We start from the raw sequence: 6,970 nt of genomic DNA, 5'->3' as shown, positions 1-6,970 counted from the left end.
CCCCCCCCCGCCGCAACATTAACCTTTACCTTGGAGCCGTCCCTTCCCCTGGACAGAAGAATGTTGAAGCTCCTTAAAAATTGTCTCCGGGGCTGGGATGGAGACAGCTGGGATCACAGGAGCCCGAGGAGGAGTGGGCAGCTGGGGCTGGCCAGGAGGAAGGAGGATCCTGGCGGCCAGAGTCCACATGCAGCGAGTGGAACATGCGAGTCGGCACCTGGGGAGGGAGCCTGAGCAATACCTTAAGGATGAATTCCTCGACTGACCTGGGAGGCCAGTGAGACCCTGGGGGGGCGCCCCTGGGAGCAGGCTCAGCCCTGCTTACTGCCCTGCCACCTCCCTGTCCGTCCATCTGTGGGCTGGGCACCTGCCCAGCCTCAGCCAGAGCGGATGATTGTGTGGCTGTGGCGTTTAGTGACATCTTTGTTGAATGGCGTTCTTGTGTTCTGGTAGACATGTCACCAACTTGTATTTCTGCTTGACCATCCCCCAGGAACCCCAGTTCTACCCAAAACGTCCAAAATAACTGGTTGAGGCACCTGCTGGGCAAGGTGGAGACCCAGGAAGTGAGACAGGGTAGAGACCACCCGCCCAAGAGAAAGCAGGCTCTAGGGGCAACAGCTGCGGGAAGACCTCAGTCCACTGCAGGCAGATTTGCAAAACGGCCAGCTCAGCGGTGCACACTGAGGCTCCTCCCGTTTTAAAACACAGTGCCCCTAAATGGGGCTTCCCAGGTGGCTCAGTGGTAAAGAATCTGCCTGCCAATGTGGGAGACACAGGTTCAATCCCTGGGTCGGGACGATCCCCTGGAGAAGGAAATGGCAACCCACTCCAGTATTCCTGCCTGAAAAACTATGGACAAAGGAACTGGGCAGGCTACAGTCCATGGGGTCATCAAGAGTAGGACATGACCTAGCCCTGGGTACACCTGCCCTTGAAGCTCCCCTTCCTCAGGCTGTAATGTGCAGCTAAGTTCTAGGGACCCCTCACTGCGCACAAACCAGGGAGACCTTGCATTCTCCTGGGCTCCGATCTGTGCGCGAGTGTCTCAGTGCCCAGCCTACCCCATCCTCCACCAAAAAAGAAATTATAAAAGTACATGCCAATCAATGCATCAACCAACAAAACATTAACTCATCAGCAAATCCCCCTACAGTCTCATTTCAGGAAAACGTGGGAGGGCACGCCAGCTGAACCCCAGGTAGTTCTCCCCATCCCAGAGGGGCCAGGTGGGCAAGGGCTGGGCTGGGGCCGCCGCCTGATGCACACTGCAAGAACAATAAGGATTTTTAGGGGCATTATGACTGAGTCAGAAAACACAGCTGCCCCTGAAAGTCCCTCATTTTTCTTGCTGTCCTCGAGCACTCTCCAGGTGAGGAAGGAGTCAGCCAGCTGACCCAGGTGAACCAAGGTAGAAACAGTGACCCCTCCCCGACACTGGCCCACCCCTCCCAGCCCACAGGAAGTTCTGCGGCAGGTGGGGTGGCTGCAGGGTCTCCACGGTGGCACAGTTCTCAGCCTGGACAGTGGCTTGCTTCACTGCCCCACGCCCCAGGCGCTCCCAGGAGAGACCAGCCCTTGGTCCACCCTCAGCCAACTTGGAACCCAATGCCTTCTGTCCACAGGGAGCCGTAGGCTAGAGTCCTGGCAGAATCCCAAGTGGACGAGGGGGTCCCAAGACCTAGGCAAAGCCAGAAGACCCGAGGGAGGGCTCACCTGGCCTCTGTCAGAACAGCAGAGGCTCATCTCCCAGCATTAGGGCCCTAGACTAGGAAGACCCCAGCTGACCACTCCCATAGACCCCAGACCTTTGGCATCCTCAGAATGCCACCGGTCAGCCGGTAACGCATCCCCTGAAGCTAGGCCATCCCATCCAGAGCTGGGCTCAGCTGGCCACTGGGAGCCTCCCCTACCCACCCACCCGGGCACTGCACCCACTCCTCAGGGGCCCCCGGTCACCAGCCCCACTGAGGGTGCAGCAGGACATGTGGCCTCTCTGAATAAGGCGGACCCTGCTGTAAAGTACGTCCCCCAGGAAACAGACCAGGCTCCACCACCCGCTTACTTGCTGTGTGGTGGCGTCTAAGTTGCTTAGAGTCTGTGTGCCTTGGCTTGCGCGTGGGTAAACAGAACAAATGGCTTCCTTTGCAGGGTGATGTGAAGACTGAAGGAAGAATAGCATACAAAGGTTTGGGCCGGCTCCCAACATACTGTCTTCCCCTGTCCAAGCAGCTTCCCCCTTGCCCTCAGACCCCTAGAGCTGGGCCAGGCTCCCTGGGAGACTCTGAGGACTTGGGCGGTGGAGAATTCCTCCCTCTCGGAGGGGCACGTGGAGTTGGGGTGTGGGGGCATAGGCCTCACTGCCCAGTGAGCTCTGCACCGTCTTCTCATACGCCAGGGTCCTGCCTCATTCAAAGGGAGAACACCTGTGCCAAATCCCAGCTGCCTCTCAAAGCTACATTATAGCAGCTGTTACCTCGCTACGACTTTTGGCCCTAACCAAGACCATCATGCATATACTCCACCAGCAAAGGCCAAACTGTCGGGCTTCCCTGGTGGCTCAGTGAAAAAGAATCCGCCTGCCGATGCAGAGGACACAGGTTCAGTCCTTGATCCAGGAAGAGCCCACACGCTGCAGAGCAACTAAGCCCACGTGCCACAACCATTAAGCCTACGCCTAAAGCCCAGGAGCCGCTACTGCCGAAGCCTGTGCACCCTAGAGCCCAAGCTCCATGTCAAGAGAAGCCACCACAATGAGAAACCCGAGCACCAGCACTGGAGAGGAGTCCCCACGTAGCAATGAAGACCCAGCACCGCCAAAAAAAAATTTTAAACAAAATAAAATTTTTTTTAAAAAGCCAAACCGTCTCTGCACACTAGGATCCAAACCTCCTGAATCCCTCAGCAACATGACCACATCCGAAGAAGCCCTAGCCTTCAGTCTGCACAGCCGTGGTGTGAGGGGGTCCCACGGTCTGTATGCCGCAGCCCCAGTGCAGAAGAACAGACAAGGAGGACAAAGAGGGTCAGCTCACCACTTAGCAACCGAGAAGCTCAGGCAAGCTTCTAAACCCTTCTGTGCTCCAAGATCAGGGTAACGAGAGACCGCCCTGGTGGCTAAGACTCTGTGCCCCTAATGCAGGGGGCCTGGGTTCGATCCCTGGTCAGGGAACTAGATCCTGTGCACTGCAACAAAAGATCCCACATGCTGCACCTAAGACCTGGTGCAGCCAAATAAATACTTAAAAAAAAAATCAGTGTAACTACCTATTTCATGGGGTTGCTGGAAGGATTAAATGAGTCAGTGCCTATAAAGGCTTCGAGCTGTGCCCAGCATCAAGATTTCCAGAGTCAGCAATCACTACCATGCCTGCTTTGTGCTTCAAGGCTCAGCTCACCTTTCCTGACCCCAGCCCCGCCACCCCCAGTTAGAGCCCCGTCTTCTTTCTCCATGCTCCCCGACTCCACACACAGCACACGGCTTTGCCTATTCCCCCACCCCCGCCCCGCTCAGCACCAACCTGGAACCACATCACAATCCCTTGTGCTTATTAACAATGCTGACTCTCGGGCCCCGGAGCTCAACCAAAGGGCCCTGGAGTCTGCATTGCTAACAGTCTCCTGGTGTGGTTCACAGGGTCCCAAGTTTGAGAAGCACCTCTGTGGGCCGTCTTACCACCACGGTACAGGCAGTGCCTGGCCGAGATGCTCAATAACAAGGTGAGGTTGGGGGATAGGGGTGCCCTGGACAGCGGCCAGAGGATTCCCCCACACCATGCTAGTGCGTGACGGGGACCTCCCTGGGCTTGGCTCTGACATCACCAAACACACCAGCCCCCAGTCTGGTTCCTTTCAGCCCTCACACTGAGTTGAACTCACGCTGCTGACTGGGGTCGGGGGGCGCTACACCCTTCTGCTGGGGGCTGAAAAGCCATCAAGGCTTCCGAGGGAGCTGCTGAGTACAGGCGCTCCACCTGAAAATTGCCAGCAAATCACAAAACCATAATGGAAGGAAAAGAAAAGCCAACCAGAGGTGCCAGCCCTTGTTTGCGGTTTGCTTGAGAAAGTCCCACCCGGACTCGGGAAGGAGGTGGTCGAGCGGAGGTGGCAGAATGTCCTGAAGGAGCTGCTGGGCACGGCCAGGGCTGGCGGCAGGGGCGGGCCTGGAGAAGCTGGGCATAGGGGCCCTCAGCTTAGAGGTGTGGGCTCTGTAAAAAGTGTGCCCTCCTTCCAGCCACCCACCCCCCTGCCCCCAGGTCAGCCTGCCATGGGGGTGAGAATCAGCGGTCTCTGCTGGATTTGGGCCTGCGCTGCGGTGGAAAGCCTTCTTGGAGCCGCTGGCCCATCCACCCTTGCTGGCCACTCCTGGGCTACGATGAACACAGCCAGGAGACCTGAGCTCCTGGGTTTACGGTCACTCATCTCTCTGCCAGAAATTCTCTGGCTGAGAACGCCTCCTAAACACTCTCTCTCACCCCCTCAGCGTTCCCTCCCCCACGCCCCACGAATGCCAGCCCTGCCTGGCCTGATGATGATGGCCCCTGTACCCTGAAGTTAGCTCAGCCCCCAAAACACTCATTGGCGGGTGGAGGTGCGAGTGCCCCTTGGCAAGGCTGGACTGGAGCCCAAATGCAGTCATCCACATGAACACCCACTCCCTTGAACCAGGCTGGTCCAGGGAGCGCGGCACCTCCCTTTCAGCCATGTTTCCTGAACACGGGAGAAGCAGACACCAGGGGGTGGGCACTGCCTGTACCTCTTTACCGGAGATGGCACTGGGGCAGGGCAACAAACTGACCAGGCCTGTAGACGGTAGGGCTAAGAGATGGGGAGACGTCTAGGCTTAGGGTGTGTGTATCCTCCTCATAGGAATCAGCCAACTGTTGACCCTCAGGCCAGACCCACAACGGTCACCATTTTATCAGAACACAGGTACTCATTCATTTACATGGTGATGGCTCAAGTGGTCAAGAACCCACCTGCAATGCAGCAGACACAGGAGACATGGGTTCAATCCCTGGGTCGGGAAGATCCCCTGGAGGAGGAGATGGCAACCCACTCTAGTATTCTTGCCTACAGAATCCTGGGGACAGAGCAGCCTGGCGGGCTACGGTCCATGGAGTCACAAAGAGTCAGACACGACTGAGCACACACACACAAATATCCCACGGGGAGGATTCACCGTGATGCATCTTACTGTTTCCTTCATGTTGTTTCTAAACGGCCACTATTATAAATAATAAGCATAGCGAATATCTTTTTTTGTATAAAGCATCTTCAGCACTTTGTATCATGGATTCTAGGAAATGAAAGACAAGAGAGTTGCAACAGAGGCCCCATGGCCCCCAGAGCCTAAAATATTTACTATTTGGCTTTCCCAAACAAAGCTGGCCAACACTTAACTGCTGACCAGCATTCACTCGGCACCTAGGAGGCTCCAGGCGCCCAGCTGGGCAGCGAGGATGTAACAGTGAGCAAAACCTGGTGAGCCTTCGTGGAGTTCAAGGTCTGGGGGGAGAGGGCTCTGCAGGCCTCGGGTCCAGCTGCCTTTGTCAGGCGCATGCTCCTGCTCCAGGACTGCACCTTCTTACCCCAAACCTTCTGGCCTGACATGCTGCAGAAGTTTTCACTGCAGAAGTTTTCAGGTCTTAGATAACATGGTGCACAGGCCACATGCTGAGCAACACACCAGCAGAGCAGCACCCCCCACCCCCTGAAATCACACGAAGGAATGTCTCTGCAGGGAAAGCCATGAAGATTCATGCTCCCCGGGAAAATCTAGACTCAAGTCAGTTTGGGTCAAGAATTCCCATGAAATTTGTTATAAACACAACTTTTGGTTTTCAGAGTCTAGAATTTCGGATAAAGGATTTGGGGCTTGCACCGGGCACTGTTACCAAATGTGAAACGACTCCATTCCTTGGTCTTGGTCAGAGGTCCCCACCCCTGCAGGCTGCCCCCTCTCCTCGCCAAGCCTCCTGGCACAGGAAGCACATACAAGGCACAAAGAAGACACAAACTGAATGAATGCAGATCATCACAAATTTGTTTTTTTGTCCAAAGGACAGCTACCAATGTTACTGCTGAAAAATGTACAAAAGTAGTATTTAAACCCCACCATCTGCCTGCTTCACTGTCCGGAGCAGAGAGAAGCCATCATAGACGAGAAATGTTTCCAACTCTACTTGGGACAAGGAAAATAAAACTGTTTCCTGGTCACTGTTGCTGCCTAACAGCAGGCAAATTAGGTATTCTGTGGGGAGTAGATGAGTAGGTGGTAGCCAAAACTGAAAACCCACGATCTTTCCCCTCATGTACCCCTTGTGGCCAAAGTTTCATTGGAAATCTAAAATAATTTATCTCATCACAAATTCCTAACAGTTAATTAGAAAAATGTACTAATTGGATACAGATGAGACTGCTGGCTAGCATCACCAATTTACTGGACATGAATTTGAGCAAACGCTGGGAGATAGTGGAGGACAGGGGAGCCTGGATGCTGTAGTCCATAGGGTCAAAGAGTCGGACACGACTTAGCATCTAAATAACAACTACTAATTGGATAATCTGGTTTCAGACGTTCTAATTATACTCCTGTGTGGGGGGTGTGGAATCAAAAAACAATTTTATTTATATATATATATATATAAAAGCACTTTTCCCCCAAAATAAAGTATCTAAAGCTTAAGATTGAATAAAAAAATCGCACACACCTCAAATCCTGACAATGAAAGAATATAGTATGCATTTTAGTATCTATAAATAGATAATGCAGTTCTTCTGCATTAAAGGGTGCTATCTGAAAAGAGATTTCGGTCACAATTCCCATCAGATGTCCTGGAATTAAATGGATATCCCCCTTTTTAAGGCAACAGGGTTTTAATGAAAGGTCCTACCCTATTTCTTAATAAGAGCACGCCCACGAATGACTCCCATAAATTTCCTCATCGCCTGAGATTTCTAAACCAAC

Source organism: Bison bison, unplaced genomic scaffold (assembly GCF_000754665.1).
Source record: "Bison bison bison isolate TAMUID 2011002044 unplaced genomic scaffold, Bison_UMD1.0 scf7180017864472, whole genome shotgun sequence".
Lineage (NCBI taxonomy): Eukaryota > Metazoa > Chordata > Mammalia > Artiodactyla > Bovidae > Bison > Bison bison.
The sequence above is the reverse complement of the archived record's forward strand: the minus strand, read 5'-3'. Positions refer to the sequence as shown.